This window comes from Hermetia illucens, chromosome 1 (genome assembly GCF_905115235.1).
Source record: "Hermetia illucens chromosome 1, iHerIll2.2.curated.20191125, whole genome shotgun sequence".
Taxonomy (NCBI): Eukaryota; Metazoa; Arthropoda; class Insecta; order Diptera; family Stratiomyidae; genus Hermetia; species Hermetia illucens.
The window spans coordinates 74,595,404-74,619,876 of NC_051849.1; the positions used below are offsets into that span (position 1 = coordinate 74,595,404).

The 24,473-nt window shown below is 39.4% G+C and overlaps 1 protein-coding gene and 1 long non-coding RNA gene across 3 annotated transcripts in view; one reads left to right on the top strand and one right to left on the bottom strand.

The window, feature by feature from the left end:
* Nucleotides 1–24,473, top strand: part of LOC119655631 (mannosylglucosyl-3-phosphoglycerate phosphatase) — a 114,847-nt gene that overhangs the window by 24,608 nt on the left and 65,766 nt on the right. The window lies entirely within an intron of this gene.
* On the bottom strand, nucleotides 11,673–13,444 carry LOC119655654. The gene is made up of 3 exons (XR_005249934.1): nucleotides 13,308–13,444; nucleotides 12,985–13,243; nucleotides 11,673–12,088 (listed from the first exon to the last, which is right to left on the bottom strand). It is a non-coding gene; the product is annotated as an uncharacterized LOC119655654 (long non-coding RNA).

Here is a 24,473-nt window from a genome sequence, read left to right on the forward strand (position 1 = left end):
ACTGAGGCAGTTCCCCAAATGCATGAAGCTAGTTGAGCTCATTAGGGTGGGTTTTCCTATAGTCCTGAATTACTTCGAACAGTTTCATTGAATGAGTATACACAGCCATAAATAATTGGTAACAAGTTGCACAGTGAGGGAGGTCTAGGCGGCGGAGTCTCTTCATTTCGCCTTTGTGAACTCTTTATATTATGTACAACAATAATATCTTAGTTGTATTACGCAATTCAAGATTTAAAGAGCTCCTTTAACATACTCGTATTGCTGAAGATTTAATCAACTTGTAAGCCTCCTTAGAATCCCCTTGTTTCCGGCGTAAGGTGATTGACTTTGAGTCATATACTCTTCCAATTAATTATCTGAACTAACTGGGCTAATGATGTAGTCTTCGTTGGTGGGCCTGATTGAAAGATACTTTCAAGATGTGGGAGATTTAAGATAATTAAGGCTCGTCCTTTTTCTAGATCGGATCTTGGTGTACTTCTATCCGCGAATCTTAGAAAAATCCCCTTTTAAAAAACATTTAAACTTTTCAGCCATTTTCTGCTGTTTGTGAAAGGTTTTGCAGATGGGAAATGAGATAACTTTCTTTAGGGCTTTTTAGCACTTTCTGTAATTTCGTTGAAGGCATGGGTGGTTGAATCTAAATTATGTTGATGGAGAGATAACTTTTGTTTAGTTCTTACATTTTATAAGCGTTATTGCACCTTTGTTTTTCCATACATATGTAAGGCTATACTTTCGTTAATGAGTATTTTGATTGCCAACAAGGGTTAATTAATTTTTCTAGATTTTGACGAGAATGAAAGAATAATAAGAATGGTAAGAATAATTATTATTGTGATAAAACGTTCCCATTAGCAGTAATATATACCTGCTCGTCGGGGAAACGTTTTTTTATGTTAAATATGTTATCTTTGATAGCATCAGACATTTTTGTAGATTTCTTTTCTCGCTCTGGAATTTTGTCCATAATATTTTGTAAGATTTTCATATGATTTGTCATACTTTGCGATATATTACAAAGGATTAAAGAGACTAAAAGAAGTTCTAAAATTTTGATAAGTATCTATTGTGGTTTATTTGGTCCGATCCTAAAAATAATATTGTACTAATTAAAAAAAGAGATATTAGAACCACTCTAAAGTTATTTTCACGTACCTCAATAATGGAAAGGGCCTGCATTTACAATGGTCCTGAACCAAATAAGATCGAATCGTACCGGCGGACATTAATGTTGTAAGTCCAGTTTCTCAAATCTTATGTATCTGAGCAATTATTTATGGTGAAATACGAAGAAACTCCGAATTGAAAAAAATTTCAGTCGGTATATCCCAACAACTTTTGCGCACAGTGTTACCTTTGCAGTGAGAATGAATGCTGAGAAAAAAATACCCAATTCTAAGGAAGCTATTGATCACATTATAGAATGGAACTAATGATACACAGAGGACCTGGAAACATAATACGTATTACCAATCGTAAGGTCATTAAAAAGCTTGCAACATTAAAACCTAAACTAGGACGCCCGAATTGACCTCAGGGTGTTTCTCTTACAGATATGAACCCAGTGTACGCAAAGGAAACTGCTGGGTAAGAAAAATTTCAGTCATTGCTTCAGGGGGGAAACCACATTAATAGTAATAATAATAATCGTTGGTGCAAGAATCCACATTGGACCAGGGCCTTGAAGTGTGTCAGAGTACTTCATTCAAGACCGTAATGATACACTACTGTACAATGTAGGCAACAATGTGATCAGTAGTGTGCTCGCCCGAGATCAGTATCCTGATTTAACTCAATTTACTCATTCACAGCTGAGTCGACTATTATCCGACATCCAGTCACGATAACAAATCCCTCTGCCGCCAGTGCGATTTGAACTGCGACCTTTCGCTATGACATCCCAGCGCTCTAACCACTTGAGCCATCCGGAAACCACATTAGGCGGTTTTTTTTCATGTACTTTGTTGAGATTTTTTTTAGTGGTAAGAATTATTTGCAATTCAATCTAATTTCGACATTATATTAGTAATATTCTGAACAACTAGCGAGAATTTTCTTGAAAAGTTTAAGCTAAAAATAAAAGGGTTACGCAACAAAATTCTGCTGACGGTCGTAACTGGAGTCCTCCAACTGCGGGATATGTACCGACTCCAACTTTTATCTGGAACCCAAAAGCTTTTTATTTGACATCACGATAACACATCCCTCTGTCACCAGTGCGATTTAAACCACGACTTTCCGCTACGACAGCCCAACAATCTTACCACTTGAGCCATCCGGACACGATAAAATCTAAAGGACCACGAATGATGCTTTGCAATTTCTGCAGCGTATTCTCGGTTGGCGTCAATTATTTATACAATAATTGTACTTTTTGGATCTTAAAACAGATGGCGGCTTTTAGTTCGTCGTATAATAGATACAACCCATTGTTGTTAGTTTATCGTCGACGTCGTTCAGTTTCCGCTGCGAAACACAAACACAAATAACAGATCGACCGAAGCAATTTTTTATATGTTGGGAAATTTGTGTTTCTGTGCAAAGTTTTAAGTTTTTGTGTAAAACTCCAATTCAACCGAAATTTGGTGACCATATGGGAACTATATAATTCCACATACATGTAATGAACAGCGATGCGCTTATATGAAATCTAGGCCTCAAATTATGTCCCATTCCGATATCTACTCAAATAAACTTGATAATAATAAAAAAAGCCTCCTTAATTTCATCCTAGGAGCAGCATTGAGGATAGTTTCGCGCATTATACTGTAAAGTATTAAAGTTATAGCAGTTAAAATTTCGCACGAATTTACTGCATCTTCCAAAGTCCCATAATGAAGAAGCCACTTCTCTCCAGCTCTTTTTAGGATTATGTGTAAAACAAAAACCTTCTTAGAATCTATTCAATGTCTGTCTATCTGTCATACTCGATTTATTCGGAAATGGTGCAAAATTGTCACATGATTAATTGGCGAGAATATGTGGTCTACGAATCCCTTTATATACGGCAAGTAGCGCCATTTTGCGTTAAGTTTAAGGTTGGCTCCCCACACATATCATTCACAGAATATGGTTCAAGTAATGTGTACTAGAATAAACTTAAGGGGTGTTTTGCAGCCAACTACTTAACATTATAAAATATGCAACTACTATTATTAACTTTATTTAAACAGATATCGGTATGGAGGGTATTTCGGAGCCTAGGCACTATATAGTTGCAGTCTCTTGATTTTTTCAAATTTTTCGGGTGGGTAGTTTTCGTTAGGTCCGTTAAAGAAATTATCACTTTCGACCCCCTGCACTCCTCACGTTCCCATCAAATGTAAAAACAAAGACCGGTACTAATCGAGACTTTTCATTTGATGCCCAACATGACTATATTTGATGAAAAAAAATTTGCATTTACATTTGCATGTATGGGGAAATCATGGGCACCCACTTAAATTTAGCCGTAGATTTTGAACTTTGGGAATTTGGCACGCTTTTAAATGTTTGATTTTTGTCGCCGACAAATTTCCAAAATTAGTAATTTTGTCTAACTTTAGATGGATGCGGTCATTAATTATGCCAGGAATTTATAAAAAATTGGAGTTAAATCGTTTCCTTCAATTTTTCTCTGTGCTACCCCAAGCTCTAAAAAACATGTTTTGAGAAGAAACTTTGATTACTAATTTTTATTTTATGGGAATCGTTTGGCAGACGCTTGGAAATATGCTTATATAATACAATTAAAACCAAAGTATATATCAACATAATATTTCGTCTATCAAAATATGTAAAAAGGAAAAAATAACAGTAGAATAACCCCTTAAGGAGGCAACCTGCTTTAGAAGCTCAGAAAACGGGTCGTTTTTTAGCCATTGCAATAAGATGACTTTTTCACTTTTTGTTTACTAATCTGTTAGAATATAGTCTCAAGAATAATTTTTCAAAATTTTAAGTCAGAACTTGTAGCAGCAACTAACAAGAAAACACAAAACAGCCCATTTTTAAGGTTTTGTGTAAACACAAAACCTTATTAAAATGGGTTTACTGTCTGTCCGTCTGTCTGTCTTTTTTTTTTTTTTTTTTTTTTGAGGAGTTGGAAATCTTCAAAAGACTCTGGCCTGGGCACGCCAGAGTGTGGGATTTTTACTCACTAAAACCACCTCCGACTCCCCCCCCTACCCCGTGGGACCACCTTTAGGTATTACATCACGGGGCGGAGTTAGCTTACTTTAGCTAGGTCTCCTTCCGTCTACCCGCGGGGTTCGTAACCGCGTCTTTCTCACTTCTTCTGTTTTTCGCAGTTTTTCCTGGATTACAGCGATCATGGAATTGATCGCATCCCAGCCTTCCTGACAGGCTACCATTCTTCGGACAAAATTTTCCGGTGATAGCACTTCACCTAGAGTTTCCTCCAGGTTCCTCTTTTCTTCCACGAACCTAGGACACTGGAAGAAAACGTGCGCCGGGTCCTCTGGGGCCCCGCAATTTGGACAATTAGGCGAGGTGTCCAATTTAAACCTGTACAGGTATTGACGGTATCCTCCATGGCCGGTGAGAAACTGGGTGAGATTATAATTGATCTCCCCATGCTTTCTATCCAGCCACTCCCCGATGGAAGGGATCAACCTGAAGTCCAACGACCCTTTTCTGACTGGTCCCATCGCTGTTGCCACCTGCTTATGGATCTCTCCCTTTCGGCTTTTTTCACCTGAGATAAGGGAGAGATGGACCTGGTGTTATAAATGTTCATCATTTTTATCATCAGTTGCCAGGATGTCAATCGGCATCATTCCCGAGATGACGAACGCTGCATCGTCTGAGACGGTCCTGAAGGCAGAACACACCCTTAGGGATGTTCTTCTGTAGACCGCACTCAGTTTATGTGTATTGCCTAAAACCTGCAGTGCTTTTCCCCAAACTGGGACTGCATACAGCATGATAGAGCTCACCACCCTGGCTATGAGCAGCCTGCAAGTATGCCGCGGGCCTCCTACGTTCGGCATCATCCTTGCCAGAGAAATACTCGTGGTGGATGCTCGTTTACAAGTATGCTCTATGTGCTGCTTAAAATTAAGTCCTCCGTCTATCATCACCCCCAAGTATTTGATGGCCGGCTTGGAAGTGATGATACGATTCCCGATTCTAATGCAGGCGTAATTTCTTTTGCGGCGCTTAGTGATGAGGACCGCTTCCGTCTTTTCCTCCGCGAGTGCCAGTCCAGCACTCTCTAACCAAGCCTTAATAACACTGATTGCTTCGCTTGAGTACAACTCAGCATCCTCGAGATGCTTTGCAACCACAACCAGTGCTATATCATCGGCGTAACCCACCACCGTAGCCTCCTCCGGAACCGGAAGGTTGAGCACATCATTATACATGATGTTCCACAGTAGTGGGCCCAGTACAGAGCCCTGGGGGACACCCGCGGAGACAACGTACTCTTTGGATCCGTCATCGGTATCATACCAGAGTGTCCGCTCTTTCAAGTAGCTATCGATAATAGCGGCGAGGTAGGTGGGAACACCAATCGTCGCCAGGGACTTTCGTATAAGGTTCCAATTGGCCGAGTTAAATGCATTCCTCACATCTAGGGTCACCACCACGCAATATTTGCTGGGACAACCCCTTCCGTGAATTGCATTTTCGGCCAAGCCAGTAACCATTTTGATGGCATCGATGGTTGATCTGGCTTTACGGAACCCATACTGCCTATCTGAAAGGCCCCCTTGGCTCTCGACGACTGGAAGTAATCTATTATAAATGGCCCGCTCCAACATTTTCCCCATAGTGTCTAGAAGACATATGGGTCTATAGGAGGACGGTTCACCTGGGGGTTTGCCAGCCTTAGGCAACAGTACCAGCTTCTGCCGCTTACATGGTGCAGGAAAAATACTCTCCGACATGCACGTTTCAAACAGCTCCGCGAACATATCCGGTCTACTTTTGACGGCAAGTTTGAGAGCCTTATTCGGTATGCCGTCAAGACCCGGGGCTTTACTGTCGCCTATTCGACTGCAGATCTCTAGCAGCTCGTCCCTGGTGACTGGTGGAATCGGCGTCACATTCAGGGGGCGCTGGAAGGTGTCAGCACCCCCGTCTGTCTGTCTGTCTGTCCGTCACACGTATTTTTCTCGGAGACGGTTATAGCGATTGACACCAAATTTGGTAAAAAGGTGGAAACTGTGAACGCTTACGCATATAGTGAGTTGCATCGTCTTATGACGAATTTAAGGGGGGGTCCCCATACATGCAAAAGGGGAGTGTAAATTTTTTTTTCATCAAATATAGTCATGTGGGATATCAAATTAAAGGTCTCGGTTAGTACTTTTCGAAGCCGGTCTTAGTTTTGACTTTTGTTGGAAAGGTGGGGAGTGCGGGGGTTGAAAGTGGTCCTTTTTTTAACGAACCCATTCTCAGAAACTACCAAACCGAAAAATCTGAAAAAAATCAGGGGACTGCCACTATATGGTACCTAGGCTCCGAAATACCCTCCATACCGATACCTGTTCAAATAAAGTTAATAATAGTAAATTACTATAACTTTTAGTAATTGACAGGAAAATCCCCTTTTAAGTTCACCTTAGAATCACACAATTTTGCAGGAATGTAGGTTACAGTATAGAGCATGATGTTGTCAAATTTGGTGAAAATCGCACTATAACTAATAAAGTTATACTAGGTATCACTTGAAAGTGGCTATTTTCACATAACATATGCATATTTTACGTACTACATGCTAATGGGACAAATGCACACTCAAATCTCTTTATAAAGGAAATACACGAAACCTTTCATACCTGAAGCGTCTAGCTTCTGGTTTCCCGACTTGTTCTTACTAACTGTATTAAGACTTTTTTGTGACACCGGGTTTTTCCGGATATTTTTTGAGATTGCTCGGCCCTTTATTATTATTTCTTTAAAAAACCACCTGTAAATCTATTAACCTGAATACAATCCTGTGTACAATAACAACCGGGTACACTTTTTATTTTCATTTCATCCTTTATCTTTCTAATAAAAACACTCAATATGTTATTTCATTTCCGGGAAGTCACAATTTTCAAAACCCTCTTTGAATTGCGGTCAGAGTGTAAAAAGTGCCCATAATATAATAATTTTTGGGTAACATAAATACACTCTTGAAATATATGGGTTTTGCAAGTCTGATTCAGAACCTTTAAAAGCAATTCAAAATTTTCCAAACTAGTTTCAGAAATTAGGAAACCAACTTCAGACTTTACCTTGACTTGGTAAAGAATTTGCCATTTCAAATTCAGACTTTTCCATTTCTGATTCGGATTTTTTTTCAACATTTTACTATCAAGTTCTATACCAGCTTTTTAAAATCTGAGCAGTTCATCAATTTTATATTGTTATTTGTTTTAGTAGACCATGGCGTTTGGTCTGGGAAAAATATAATTTCCCCAATCTGCTATTTTTTCATGACATCTAGATATAAAATCCTGTAGTTTGGATTGCAATTAATTCCGTCGTCATCCTAGAAGATACCATTGTCATTATATTTTCAGGCCGGTTCAATAAAGCAAATAATGATATAAAATTGATGGGTAGTCCAGATTTTTTTAAAGTGTTCCTAGTTTACTAGATAAAGGTAAGCTATATATAGGGAAAAAAAATAATTTTTGATGTTTTTTCAAATTTTTTTTTTATTCAAAATATGATCATTAATTATTATTCAAAAATTTGAAAAACAGGTGTTTTTTGTATAGTTTGATACCGACATACCGACAAAATTATATTTTGGAAAATTTGGACTTTTTAGGTTTGAAAGACGCTGGTTCCGTAAAACATGTAGGAGAAGTTACTAAAAGGTAGGATTTAATCTGTAGTCCTTTCGCCAATGTGAGTCCCCATACGGGGGTTCCGTCGTTGTATCCACTATACTTGATACGTAGTTCCATTATAAAGAAGCGCACCGAAGGGGCTGCAATTTGATCTATTTTGTATGAGTGGAAGACCATCGTTGTTGTCCGCTCTCAAAATGAAGATGATGCTCTACAGTTTTCTGATATGATTGAATTTCAATTTATCCAAAAACAAGACAACAACATATGGTGACTGCTCCTGAACATCAGATTTTTTTGGTGCAGTTCGAATACCAAGCTAAAACTTTCCACGTTTGTAGATTTGTTCTTCCTGGCATTTATGAACTGTACCCTTTAGTGTCCTAAGGCGATGCCCGAGTTCTGTTCACCCACCATGTGGATGATGCCCCCAACCTTCGTTCGAGGGCCAGGTATCCCACATATTCCGTCCTGCACAGTTCGGGGTTCACAATAGTGAACTTGGGCCAAACGCCAGAGCTCATGGCTGGGATTATCTGCTGGAGCCACTTTAAGGCAAATCATCATTGCACTCCAAATGGAGGAGCTCATTGCAAAAACCTTGATGGTTAAATCTTGGCTTCATACCAGGCTCCAAAATCCTTTCTATAGGCACTTCCGGAAGATGGTAAATTGTCCCCCCGTCATTTTGCTATCCTTTGAGGAAACGCCAAGGGAAGCGGGCAGAAATGACACTGAAGCTTGTGCATACGTCCTCTTCTTCCCTACCGTCCGTATTCCTTTGGGGAGAGCAAGCTTCGTTGAGATCTCTCTTGCTCATTTGAGCACCTCCCAGCACACCAGTCTTAATCCCCATGAAAAGCGTGGAAGTAGGCCCTAGTGCGGAGCACAATAAACTGTTGAGTTGTGTGTTGTTAAAGTGTTGATGTGTTGGTCTTTCGCTTTTTACGCTCATTATTGCTAACAGAAGGGTCTGCTCCATCCAGCGTTGATTTCATGGGTGTTACCAGTCTGCGCCCAACTTCCGCTGAAGATTTCGGTCTTTCCGTCTGCAATGTCAGTACCATATAATATTCTTTCAACTTTTTCAAATATGTCATCTTCCTCAAGATGTGCTGCTCAACGTTCGCTACTGGTTGCCTTGAAGCTTTAGAGCTACGACGGTCAGCATCGGTACTCGTGATGGTACTTTACCATATTTTTACTCCCATTGCCTCTATAACTTTGAGAATTTGTGCATCTTTCATTACAATGAAAGAATGAATTTTTTTCTTCTAAAGTAAGTTGCCTTAATAGATAATATCGTATTAACACAATGCATGAATGATCACTATCAATTCATGGTCAGAGAGTTTGATACAGGATTGAATTTAAATCATATATACACAGCTTAAAAGTTTATGCTCCAATTTATGAGCACTAGAGTGGTCATACTTTAAAAATTAATTACATACATATTCTGTTTCCTTGGTAATAAACGATTAAAAACTTTTTGTTCTTTCTTCGTTCCCGAGGACACATTTTTCTGCGCCATCCAGTACAATATGCACATATACCATCGCTAAATTATATACAACACATTTGAGGGAGAGTTCATGCTGCTTTCATGCAGAGAAATGAGATATAATTTGAAAGTCTATGGTGGTTTAGATGGTTCCTTAAATATTCATCAAGGTTGATTATACTGAAACCGCCAATGCAAACATTGCGAATGTCAAGTGATACGAGGCTAACATTCCATGCGAGGTGAAGCTTCGTCGTTGCTCCTTTAAAATTTATTTTTTTATTAGTGATTTGCAAATTTATAAAATGTTGCCCTACTTTGTATTTAGATTTGCCCACCTAAAATAACAACAAACGAAGCTTTAAACCTCGACATTTAGGTAAATTTGAGCCTCATGATTGCGCCTTTCAACTGGTGACCTTCACAATGTCTCTTTTCGTTGCTTGATTATTGATGAAACGATTAATGCCATGAAACTGACAAGCCAGTAGCGACGGGATGAAAAAGATACATATGTATATACATCCACAATTTGAAGCTGAAGCAAGCCCGAGAAATAGTCAAAGGGGGAAAGGCTGATACTACATCTACAAGGTCTTCGGCCACCTTTGTAGAATGACAAAAACATTTATGTCTTGTACATCTATTTACACTTTTTAGTGGCATGAATATTTGAAGGTGATGTTGGGAGCACGGTCTGTGAGAATACGCAGATGCATGTTTTGTTATTTTCAGTAGAAATAAGGACTTTACCACAACGTATTATATTAACGGTGTAATTATATGTGATTAGCATCGTCACTTTGGTTGCGATTTAATCAATTTCAGGCATATGTGTGTGGTATAATAATTATACTCAATTTGATATAGGCTTTTAGCAATAACTCCAGAATTTCTACTGAATATTCCAATTATTGGTTTGTGAGTAATTGAGGCTAACCGTAAACGCAAAAAAGTCACTTACGAAACATTTTGATTAACTGGGATAGAATAGGTTGACCAATTCCTTATACAAATCGAATTCCTCTTCAAATGATTGCAGAGATTATGGCCCGTAATTTGCTCATTTATTTCGCGCAGAAAATAGATAAATTGGAGGAAAAAACGAAAGACTTTTTCTAGATAGCTGACTATTACAGAATTCTCAAAAGGTGAAAAGCAATAAGTGCGAGTTGAGTGCTAACAAAAGAAATCGTACTTTTTCAATTTATTTGTTGGGGGTGGAGGGATTCTGGTTGAATGACCAGATGAATGTGGACGGCACGAGAAGATTTAAAATGTCGAGTTAGGAAAAGAAAGTTGTCCTGAGTTGAGGGGACTTTGTCTCGTAGGGATCCCTACAGATATTGGTTGGGTTAGGAACTTAATATAGGAAGTCTAGACTGATGGAATCAATGACCCAAGGTAATTTTCCCTTCGAAAATTTTTGACAATTTAAGTTGAATTTCATAAAAAAGGACAATTCCTTTTTCATTAGTTCTGTACTTTCACCATTTTTTGGACAGAACCGGAATACGTATAAGAAAGGTTTGGAAAGATGTTTGTGTTGGGAATAAATTACAATCCATCTACCAAATATTAAGCGGCTCTTTTCTAACAGATTTCTTGATAGCCGTTTTATAGTTTGGTATATATTATTCCTGCGGAAGCTTTTTACAACGCTACATACCGTCGCGAAATGTCGTTTTCTTATTACTCTTATATAGTTGTGTTTAAGTGACAAAAAATTGGTGAGAACGTGCGGTTTGTGGATCCCTTTATATACAGCCAGTGGCGTCATTTTATGTTGAGTTTAACGGGGAGCTCCCCATACATGCGAAAGGATAGTGCAGTTTTTTTCCACAGAATGAGGCGGTGTGGGAGATCGAATGAAAGGGCTCAATTAGTATTTTTCGAAACTGGTACCGAATTTAATATCGGGTGAAATGAGGAGGAGTGGGGACGCAAAATATGACCCCAAAAAAGTGTAACAGTTTTCGTTCTCAGGACCTATACAACCGAAGAATTTGAAAAAAATCACAGGGGTGTATCTAAACGAAATCTAGTTCGCAAAATACATTAATTTTCGACATCGGCACAAATAAAGTTAATAATAGTATGTTAGCATACTTTAGAAATTTAGCCGAAAATTCTCCTTAATTTCATGATGGAAGTACAAAACTTGCACTTGCATAAGGGATAACATGAGGCATAACTTTGGGAAGTTTCAAGGAAATCCAATTATTATTAACAAAGTTATAGAAAGGGAAATTTTACATTTTATGTGAATTTCATGCATTCTAAAATGTATATGAGGTCATCATAAGATATCAATTCGTCAATACCACAACAAAGTGACCTCACATGAATGGGAGGTAGCAGGGAAACATTTCGTTCTAGTTTTTTAATCATTTATATGTCAATATCAATTACTCGAAGTTTTGGGATAGTGCCTTATTCAGATAAATATATTTGGACATTGAACAAACGGTATTCAATGTACGTACTTTATATGTACATATGTATACTTTTATGCACGAAGTAAATCGAAAATAGGTGTATGATCAATTTATATACATGCATATAGAACACAATATTCGGTAATAGACAATGTTTGTTTTTTTAGGGTGAACATAATATCTACGTCTGTATATGTACGTATAATTTGTAGTTTAAAAAACATATGAAGGAATATTTTGGATTATTAGCCGCAAATGAATCGAAAATTATGCGTAGAAAGTTTCTCACATAAGATGAACACTGAACCTTTATATTCGAAGCGCTAGCTTTCGGTATTCCGACTAGTCTGTAAATAAAGTAAAATTAGTCCTTTTCAATATTAAATGTTGGATATAAATGAATGTCGGTGTGGGAATTACTAAATTGAAAGGAGTATATTCGAAAAGATAATGAATGTTAAATGCGTGAGGAGAAAACGAGATGCTGCATATTATTAAATGCACTCATTCGTCCGATTGTCACTAGACAAGGCGAATGAAATGTTTCACATGTTACAAAACCACGGACAAACTTTCACCTCTCTCAATGCGGTCCTTAATATAGCGTTTGCTCATAGCTGAAATGGAGGAGTGTTCCCTATATGACCGCCATCTCCGTTGAGATATTTTTCAGTCTTTTACACATTGAAGACTTCTCCTACTACCTTTTTAAATCGGGTTTGGGACCGTCTTTGGAAAAGATAGAGAAAAGAAAGAAAGTATGGTAGCTTTTATCATAATTACACACCCTTAGTGGTCAATTCTGGTCTTCTCTATGGAAATAATGTAACCAATTAGCTTAGACTATTGAGGAATTTACCAGCGGCAAGAGGTCATCATCTCAGTGGACAAAATTGGCATTAATTTGCAGATAATGTACGACCCAGTCAGAATGGGTTAGTATGTGCCTGGATGGCGGCCCACTCCTTGATATATAATTTGATAATTTGGTGGGCAATCCTTTATGTATAACGGGCTATGAAAAAGAAACGAGCGGGTTGAATTAAATCTCTTTCTAAATCTGCGACATAATAAAGGCTCTATCGTTAAGGGTGGTAACGATGCAAAAGTAGGTTGATTGCAAGTTTCTACAAGACTGCAACACTATATAAATATGTTTTATATCTACTACTAGATAAAACGTACTACTACCACTATATAAATATGTTTTATCGATAATCGAATGAGAAAAGAAAATAAAGACCCTTTCACGGTCTTGCCTCATAAGCTACATCTATGTATACTGGTCACTTGGCTGAAGAAAAAGTGGACTTGTATTTTTGCAAAATCAAGAACATCTCAAAAAATCGTCGTCTGGACTTCCAGCCATTGAATACTTCTCCGATTCTTCAAAAAGTTGATGACAATAATATTCCTGTCTGGCTCATTAAAAGAAATTGACTGTATGTTGAAAGCAACGAAAATGCTCCCACTGCTGAGTCGTCCTTCACTTTTAAGCGAACCTAAAACACACACCACACAAAACCGCATGATTATATGTTAAATTATGAAACTTCCAAAAATTACATTTGACTTTCAAAGAGCAAATTGCAGAGGAGCGCCTTAGGCAATCTGAGCCATAACAACCAAACTAAAGAAACAGCAAAACTGGCTGCACTTGTCGGAATCATTGCAATTTTCTTTTATAACCGCCACAAGCAGCAAATGTCTGGGTCAGAGCTAGTCACTTGCAAGTCAAGCTTTGTAGTCATGGCAGCCCGTGGATACATGCTTCTAGCTAAAAGCTCGCAGATACATGGGGAATAGAGTGTCGTAATGTTCGTTTGGGCACAAATTTATCGAATAAAATAATTTGCCAATAATATAGGTATAGACGTACTCACTTGCGTGCACGCACATTCAGCCGGGGAATTGGATTTGAGTTGAAAATGCAAAACGCGTTCTTATGGTAATAAATCTGTTCCAATGCAATTAGGACGCAACGAGTAGATAAATCTGCAGAAGAGAGGATTTACTGCAAGTTATGAAAATAGAGAGTAGAGTCTAGGGTATAGAGAGTATAGTCCCTATTTTCGTGCCGCCGACGCTGGTTATGGGAAAAGGATCAATAACAGTTCATACATACGAAGTGGTTTTCAAAGGGGTATCTTAGTCCTTGCAAGGAGCATTGCTAATTAACGAACGACTCCACTAATTTCTTCACAAGTTTCTTATTCCGTTGCTACTTGTATGAATATTTTCGAAAAATCAGTTTTATTTTCTATAATGTTTATGGTGGAGGGACGAATTGCTTCAGCTATAAAAAATAAATAGTGCCCAGAGTCTGGCTAGAAAAAACAGATGAAGTAATCCCGAGGTGGAGGAGAACCTTCAAATGGTGGATGAGGATTCATTTTCATTACTTATACAAATCATAAAAAAAATCTTGTTTATTTCTCACAAACAATAAAAAGAAATCTCTTGGAGGTGGAATAATAATGCTATAAGGGAATAAGTAGGATAGAAGTATTTCAGAGGAGATAATCATTAAAGGTGATATTTGATTGGGTTTTTTATTGTCCCTATGACTTTAAGAAATAAATAAAGTAAACCAAATAGAAGCCATGGGAACAACTGTGAGAAAAACGTGGAGCGGCAAGGGGGTGATCAAACCAGTGTCCATAGTATAAATCCAAATATGTTTCTATGAAGGTATTGGAACAGGTATGTTGCCTTACAAACAAATGTTAGAATAAATTCAGACTAATATTCCCGAGTAATTTTTCTTTCAGATGTTCTAGTTAAAATTAGTAGGGGCCCTCTTGCACGTGTAATGAATCTAATTGCTTGTGGGTGGTCAAACGACTGTCTTAACTGAACTTTTTTCAAGCTCTACCGCTACCCAAGAATTTGGCGAAAGTGGTTGTATAGGTTCCCTCAACATCTGATAGCTTGAGAATATTTCCGAGATTGTATAATGCTCATAAAAATCAAATCGCCAGGGACGATCATCATCATCATCATCAACGGCGCAACAAGCGGTATCCGGTCTAGGCCTGCCTTAATAAGGAACTCCAGACATCCCGGTTTTGCGCCGAGGTCTACCAATTCGATATCCCCAAAAGCTGTCTGGCATCCTGACCTACGCCATCGCTTCATCTTAGGCAGGGTCTGCCGCGTCTTGTTTTTCTACCATAGATATTCCCTTTATAGACTTTCTGGGCTGGATCATCCTCATCCATACGGATTAAATGACCCGCTCACCGTAGCCTATTGAGCCGGATTTTATTCACAACCGGACGGCGTGCGCGGATTTCATCATCGTAGCTGTTATCGGTTGTGATTTTCGACCCTAGATAGGAGAAATTATCAACGGTCTCAAAGTTGTTTACTTCGTTCACTAGATGTTCACCTACCTTCGCTTGCATATCGCGTCCCTTTCTGCTCACAGAGGCGGGGAGGTAGGACCCCACAAGTGTAACAACAACCGTTTCTGTAATTCAGTTGTTATTCGATAGTGGAAAAACTATCCCTCTGATTTGACGATAGACATCTTGTATAGTTCGTCAGAGAGTATGCCCAAAAGTGTATTATGCTTAAAATTCGTTGACTGCGATAACGTGGAAGCAGATCGGAAAATATAATGATCCCTGCAGATGAATGTCTATATTAATTCATGGCTGTTAAACCTTTATTAACAAATGTTTCGTTTCACACACGAAGAATAAATTTTGCTTATTACTTAATCCACACCACAGGTTGTGGTGCTTGACTATGTTGCTATTGTACACCACTTGCCTAAAGTTATTAGATGAAAGAAATTGATTCTATAGTGTGTGATCTGCATGTGTGTGACGCCTTTTTTCATTGAACATTATAGCTATAACTTGTGATCACATTTGGACAGTTTGTTTTTTAACGCTGCTCATGATTGAAGAATCCAAGGAAGCATAGTTTATTTGCAGGGTTTGCACAGTTGCACTGACATTCGTTATAATAATAATAATCGTTGGCGTAACAATCCATATTGGATCAGGGTGGTCCAATGTGGTCAGCATTGCGCTCGCCCGAGATTATCACCCTGATTTGACTCAGGTACTCATTCACAGCTAAGTCGACTGGTATCCGACGTCGAATTACAATACTAATCCCACTGCCACCGATGAGATTTGAACCGTGACCTTCCGTACGATAGCTTTGTGCTTTAACCACTCAGCTATCCGGACATTCGTTATGCCTCAACATTTAAATGAGGATTATCCTCACGCCTCTCGCCCCTCCTCATGGCCCCCTACATGAGGGTGGACGATTCCGTAGCCTACATAATGACGAAATCTATGAAGGATACCATGACCATCCGGTTGTGGATAAAATCGGGTTCAATAGGTTACGGTGGGCGGGTCACTTAATCCGTATGGATGAGGATGATTCAGCCCGGAAAGTCTATAAGGGCAATATCTATGGTAGAAAAAGAAGACGAAGCAGACCCTGCTTAAGATGGAGCGATGGCGTAGGCCAGGACGCCAGACAGCTTTTAGGGATATCGAATTGGTGGACCTCGGCGCAAAACCGGGGAATCTAGAGTTCCTTATTAAGGCGGGCCTAGACCGGATACCGACTGTTACGCCGTTGATGATGATAAGCTACTGAAGGAATAACGAATACATTCTTCACTGGGAGATACGAATTCAGTACCAGCTTTCCAGATCGCAGGAATTCGGACAGCAGAGGATCCTTCAGATCACCAACTCGAGCATGGGTTCCTTGCAGAATTCCTAGGTATTTGTAGAAGTCTGTCTCGGCCATAGCTTGGATGTGGAGGTCACCAGTGCTATGTCCAGCATGTGGTTCGTGAGGACCTTTGCGGATGGCTTGGATTCTACACTTGTCTAATTCCAATTCCATCCGAGTAACATGGCTAAACATATTTACTATTCGCAACAGACCTCTAAAGTATTCATTAGTACCAGCATACAGCTTGATGTCATCTAAGTAAATCTAGGTTAAACTTGATTGCAAAACCACATCAATCATTCAGTAACTCAACTGGAAGATCGCTCTTTGAATACGGATGGGCTCTGAGGTGTTGGCAGCTTGAAACTTACCAAAATGATTACAAAACCATGCCCTCTAGCATAATTCAGTAGCCATGAAAGGGGGCCAGTGCCATGCAAAACCAAAGGGGACTCAAAGAATTCCCCTGGAAAATGTCCCTCCGTGTATGTATAGGCTGTGAGTTATTAGCACCATCAGATGTACGCACTGATAAGGTAATATGCCACCCTTCCATGACTATTGCCATAAACTTTATTAGTTTCGGATCAATGCGATACAGATGTAGGATATTGATTAGCCAGCAGCAACTAAAGAGGTTTCTCTGGCCTCTAGTTGCGTGCCCTAAAACTACCGCGTTTATAATAAGTTGCTTTTTGCAGCCCCTTGACCCAACTCGGCAGCCCTTCTGCTCCTCGAACAGAATGTTGTTGGTCTCGAGGGGCGCATTAACCTTTCCCCTAATAAGGACGTTATGAATTTATAGAGGGTTGGTAAGCAAGTAATCGGTCATGTGTTTGCGGGGTCCTGCACCGTAGCTTTCTTAGGGATAAGGTAGGTAATCCCCGCAGTGAAGAAGGGTGGAAATTCCTCCAGCCGACTCATGACTTCATTTATGTTGTGTTCCAATCGACTGTGTACGCTGGTAAATTTCTTATACCAGAAACTTTGCACCCGATCCAGACCAGCGCCCCTCCAGTTCTTCGAATTCTTTGTGGCTCGTCGAACTTCCTCTTCGGTAACATCCGCAAAATCCATACCAGGAGTGTTGGGATGGCGGGTATCTTCGGTGGTGATCCACTCAGCATGCTGTGCCGTTAACCTCCAAAGTCCACCCCAATATTCTTTCGCTTCCGTCTCCGAAAACTGTTCGGTTTGGACGTTCTGTTGGCATTCGTTGAGAGATCTGAAAAAGCTCCGCTGGTTCCTCGCGTAAGTTGCATTCTGGACACTCTAGAGTGACTTTCGCCATACCATCGTTACCGACTGCATATGACAAAAAGTTTCTGTTTAGTGTGGGGGATAGCATAGTTTCTGTCAACCGTCTGCACTTTATTTCTCTCTCTGTTGGCATTCCCAGTGCTGATCTGACTCAGTCTTGCAATGCTTTGCCTAAGTGAATCCCACCGACGTTCCAAAGAATTTTCCATGCTGGATCTTTTCGGTCACTCAAACCAATAACGCGAAAGTGAATCTTCTGACCGTAACATCTGACAGCCGTAACTGCACCACAATACATAAGTGATTGTAGTTGCAGCAGCGACATATCAGCACACAGTCGAGATGCAATTGCCTACGCGAACCTGCTGAAGCGGTCGCCACAGATTGTGGCAAAACAGCTGCCATAGGCGCAACAATGCTTCTGGTTGTCGTAGCGCCTAGACGTCGAACTAGCAGTCACAACTAGCAGTTTCCACGCCGTGCTGTCCATTACGCGAGCCCGACTCGATCACCAAGTCAAACGACTTCCGCCGGATATCCTTACCGGACCTCAGGTTTCTCCTTCTTCTCATTACAGGGATTTGCATTTTATACTACCATGTTTGGTGATAGCTTCCTCAGTGAGTAATCTGCAACACTGCCCTTTCAGACTGAAGCTATCCATCCCTCCTCCTTTTACAACCGGGCTTGGGACCGGTTATGGCCGTCCTATTTTTATTTTATTATTTTTATATTTTTTGTTATACTCTTCTACATCTAAGCTCATTATTATGTTTTTTATATTTTTCTTACTTTATTTTATTTTTAGTATCTTTTTTCAGTATATATTTTCAGAACTATAATATTTTTTTTCTTGTATTTGATCCTTTTGCCTTAGTAATGAATTGTATTGAAATGAGTCGGAGCTAAACCTTCGATTTCAGGATCCTCTCTTACCGTCCTTCTTACTAATCCACAGGACCATAATGATTAAATAGATCTCCTCAAATTTTATGGCCTGATTATGACACGGCAGTGTGGGGAACTGGTGCTGATTGACGATCCGATCCGTCGTGGATCTTCGCGCTCGACCGCGGCACTCGGAGTTTTACGTACGTAAACTTTCAAAAACTGATGGTGACGATTTCGCGTAAGGAAGAAGGCACAAATGTGGAAGAAAATTTTCTTCCCAATTGGTCCCGTCCGACAAGAACTGAATGTGAACTTAGGACTCCCTTCTCAAGCAAAATAATTTCGCTTTGGCCTAGTTTGAGCCTGAATATAAGGCACGAATTTCAAGCTAAATAAGGTTTTGTTTTACATTAAACGTCAAAAACTGGGGGCATATTATTTAGCAGTAAATTTCTCCAAAGACCACATGAAGGGAACTAAATCAAAAGGAGTATAAATTGTGGCAAAAAGGATAATAAATTAATTTCTAAAATGATTTAAATATTCCAGATTGAAATGATAAATCACACACTCTTCTAAGGGGGGATCATAGGCCTGACGAGAGTTCTTTGACCTTTGTCTGCAAAAATCGATCTCGCTGCACCACCTCGAAAGCATACTTTTTTAACGTTTGTGAATATTTTCTCTTTCCATGCAAAGGAATCTAATTCTCTTTTAATGCCACACGCCTACCCATTCATTTTAACATACGCAGTAATCTAGCTCATGGCTCCCGTAAAATGCCATATCAACTGCACACTTTATTCCAGTGCTTATCTATGCATCTTACACGGCTACTAAACTAACCGTTTTACTTTTGAGCACATGGAACTGTAATTAAGTTCTGCATTAAATATGCATAAATGTGTCTATAAATAACTAATACTCGGTTCAAGGAAGTCCTCGACATTGAGTCAACAAATTCGGCAGGGTTCAAGGATAACGCGGCAGAAGTTAGCCGAAGAAAGCTTGAAAATAGATACATATTTCTGGAAATCAGCTATTTATGATCCGGTATCGATATCGATTTGCCTTACGATAAAATATGTATCAAATGACAACGTTAATGAATTGTTTGGATTCAATCATTTGAACCGTACAATGTGCCTTTGTACCAGTCGAAGCCTCGTACATTATTTATTGAGCGTGAAAACTTTCCTTTCGGGCAAGTGCGGATACAATGTGACTTGCTGAGATATACACGAGAATGTTTCATTTATGCAGAGCACTTCAGGCGTACTTTTATTGTCAGGTTTGACTGAATTTTACAGCAAAGTCCTTGTTCCACGTCTATCAAACCGCTGAAAAACTTTTTTGAGATTTTAGTAGAAGAAACAATACGACACCCTGGGGACACCTTGAGTTGAACGTACTTGTATCCTTACAACCATCGCCTGCTTACTGGATATGTTGTTTTCATAATGGCGGTATGTGTCCAGTTGAATGTGTTTTTTATTACTCACGAAGAGGTTCGGATATTTCTACGTTCTAAGTTTATATTTTTGCGGCTATCCCAGGGAGATTTCAATCGGGTTGTAGGTGTATCCATCTATTAGAGCTGCCCAGCAAACTGTCCCGAAGGAAGAAGAGTCGAGAAATTTAATTTCAACTTTCACCTTTCATCTGAATCCAGTGTGCAATCAAAACAGCTTCCATTTACATCAATATTTGTATTCGGGTTGACGAATTTTTAGTAGCATTTCGTCCCGTTCACCCACACATCCAAAGTGAATTGGGTCAATGGGTCTTATTGCGGGGGATGAAATTTTCCAGTGACAACTCTTGACCTGACGGCAATCAAACATCCAATGTAAAACACGGCGCTGAAAGTTGAAATGATGTTTCAGTGTCCTTTGCAAACTAATTTCGTCTGGCAATGAAATTATGGACTCCGTCATCAAAGTAAAGTTTGCGCAAAAAATGTTATGAACTTCTCTTTGCCCATTAAAGCTGCGTAATGAAATTCCTGATAGACGCCCATTGTCAGACTTGAGAACTTAAATGGAATAATGGTGCCAGGCCATTGTGTTGTAATCCAAGCTAGGATATCCTTTTTGTACATGCTAGGAAGCAGGGACCCGTAACCGACAAGATGCGGTGTGCCCTGGGGCTTTGCCAAAAATAGTACGGTTTCATGAGTGGAGTCGGGTGAAATATGAGCTTTGAAGTGTATTTAATTACATTTCCTGCGATTATGCGTTAAATTACTGGACTGGAATCTGTAATATCAAGTATTAGACCAGGGTATATGGTTTGAGCCCTGATCGTTGATTCTTTAACTCTGATTTCAGGGTGGATTGAAAGAACAGGTTGGGAAAATCGCACAACTACTTCCATATCTACCAGTGGTCTGTCCGGATAAGCAACCTTATGTTCTGATCCGAGTTAATCATTTCTAGCCAGAAGCAGTCATGAGAGCGCCAAGTAAGCTGGAAAATATGGAGTAACTCAAGTGAAAAGCCACTGCTATGATTTTTCCGATACAAACACAATCTATCCAAACACGGACACATACACTGTGAACCTAAGATATAGGTATACAGCCATTGAGAATAATTCTGAATTTGCGAAATTGGAGTAAATTTCAAGGAAATATGAAGACAAAGAGCTCCTTGATTTGAACTGTTCAGCACGCCTTCTCGTCTCTTCATGAAAGAAGATAATGCTATATTTATACGCCTAATTGTGCAGTTACGGAAAATGAGGGAGAAACTTTATTTTCTCTAGAATATACTTTTTTAATGGATAATTTTCAGATGAATAAAAAACCTATAAAGATGAAGGGAAATATTTGTCAACGATAATAATCTCATTACAGTGTTTTAACAAAATTCTAGCTAAAAGTGAAATTCTTCTTGTTTTCCGTGGGCCACACTCGTGATATCTAACATCATAACAAATTATTTTGTTTCAAGGTTTCATTACGTGTGAAATAATTATGTGGTTTCCCGGTCAGAGATATGTATCCGAGGAAGTTAACGTTGAATATTGATTTTAAATTTAATGATCTAATGCATCAATTATATTTTTCCAACAAATTGTGCTTGAATAGCGAATCAAAGGTTTCTTTAACACAAATTTACATTTATCAGTTGTTTTGTTGTTGTTTCTGCGTGAGATCCCTGCTGATCATTTTAAGTAAAAATATCTAGCACTATTCAACCCTCGCGAAAATAATAGGGCGTCCACCTCAGTAGGGGCGGCAGGACGAGACCCGATCCTGTCGTGAAATGAACAATAGTTTAGAAGGCGTCTGATAGTCGGAGCCACGCAAATTAGAGTGTGCACAGAGTGACACCCCACTGGTAGGAGGAAAGCACTTGCAAGACCTCTTCAAAAAAGATAGGTCGATATCTGCGTACATCGTCATTGCGGGTAACCTTAATATCCATATAAATGAAAAGTCATACGGAAGTGGGTGCAGTGCCGTGGTAGTAAAGACTTCGGAACACGCAGTTAAGCCACAATAATTATCGTCGACTCACGACCCTCGCGACTTGTCAGTACATGGTTTATTAAACGGCACTCTTATTTTTAAGGTTTTGTGTGAATAATTGAGTCCATGTCTTTCTGTCCGTCTGTCTGTCTGGCTATCACACCCGATATTTTCGGAAACAGCTGGACCGATTGTCACGAAAATTGATGAGAGCGTGTGACCTGTTCTTCCCTTTACATACAGCCAGTGGATCCAGTTTAAGGGGGTTCCCCATACATGTGAATGGAGAGTGCAATTTTTTTTCACAGAATGTGGCGACGTGGGGTATAAAACGAAAGGGCTCAATTAGTACTTTTCGAAACTGGTCCCATATTTGATATCGGGTGAGGGCTCAAAATATGACCCTAAAAAGTGTAACAGAACCTATCCAACCGATAATTCGAAAAAAATCACTATATGAACTCTAAGCCTCGAAATACATCCCGTTCAAATATCTGCACAAATAAAGTTAATGATAATATATATTATATATTTTAGAAATTTAGCTGGAAACCCCCCTTCATGCTAGAACTACAACTGGCAACTACACTGGTAATTGCATAAGGGATAACATAACTTTGAGAAGTTTAAGGAAATCTAATTGTTATTAGCAAAGTTACAGAAGGTGAAGTTTTTATATTTTGTGTGAATTTTGTGTACTCCCGAGTGTGTATGCTGATTTGACTCAGGTACTGATTCACAGCTGAGTCGACTGGTATCCGACGTCAAATCACGATACAAATCCAACTGCCACCGATGAGATTTGAGCCACGACCTTCCGTACGACAGCCTTGTGCTCTAACCACTCAGCTATCAGGACACCATATAATGGAAAAATATGCGTAGAAAGTTTCTCAAATAAGATGAACACAAAACCTTTATACCTGAAGCGCCAGCTGCCGGTATTCTGACTTGTCTTACATTTGGTAGTGGGAACAGTAAAACCCAAATTGATCATATTCCCATAAGATATATCGAATTGGTATACTTCGGCACAAAACTGAGATGTTCGGAGTTCCTTATTAAGACAGGCTTAGACCGAATACCGGTTGTTGTGCCGTTGATGATGATAATTTCGCAAGAAAGTAGAAGAAATTACCTCACATACGCGACTATCAACCATTACAAACATAAAAAAAACATGGAATCAAATTGAAAATATGATTATAAATAAAAAATCCAAATCCGTTTCCGTTTACTTAGGAAGATAACTTTACTTAAAGGCTCTAAATGCAAATTTTTTGAAAATATGATATGCGGTGTTCGAGGTCAACAAACTTGATAGGTAGTTCATCAATCAAGATACTTGATTTTGGAATGACGATGTCCCAATGAAGGTCCGTGAGGAGAAATGCCTCTCTCATAAGTTTTTCGTCCATAAAACACTAACCAAGTAGCAAATCTACAAATATGCGAAGTGGAAAGCAAAGGAAACGATCACAGTAACCCGAGCGACCCATTACACAGCTCTCTACGGTAAACTCAAAACGACGGGAGAGATCTGTACTGACTTGTCAAAACCCGACACTATTGCACACCGGACATCGAACGAGCTGTGACGGACAGATGGCAGGAATACTTTTAATAGATGTTAACGTGAGTCAGTGCTACAGAAGTTGAAGAGGCAATCAAATGGGGAAAACAAAAAGACCTGATGATAACGCTACTGGACTCTGGAAAACGCAGAGCTGAAAACCTCTCTCTGGCTCTCTCTGTTGGTGTTCATCAATGAAGCACCCTCTCGCCATTCGTCTTTATTGTTGTCATGGACACCGTCAAGTGGGACGTCCAGCGTTCAGGGCTCCACACACTGCTCTATGAAAATGATGTTTTCCTATCTGATCTCCAAATATTTGTACTATGCAACATGCTGCGTGTAATTTCCTAAGGCGCGTACTTTTTTAATTAAGTAGGCTCTTTTCAGTACTTTTTAACAGAAACCGAAACGAAGTTAATATTTGGCAATACCGTCTTTTGGGGGCCTGTCGTCACTTCTGGCAAAAGGTTAAAATTTCCGTAAAATTCCAAAAACAAAGTAGCGGTTTCGGTGAATGCGATCCTTCACATCATAAAAAGTTGAAAATAACCCACTAAGTTGGATACAAAGTTAAACGACCCACTGCGGAAATTATCAGTTCGAAAACAACGCGACGTCTTTAGGGATTCACATAAAAATCCGTTCAAAAACGTCATGACATTGGAAGATGCCGCAACACGCACGGGTGGACGGCTTCACTTCAAGAGCATACACAGAGTATTGTGGGTAGCGAAGTTTCATAGTCGTTCATCTCCGAAAATAGCCTGCTTCTGTGAAAAAAGGTGTTATCAAAATCCTTGGGTTGGATATTCAGTTC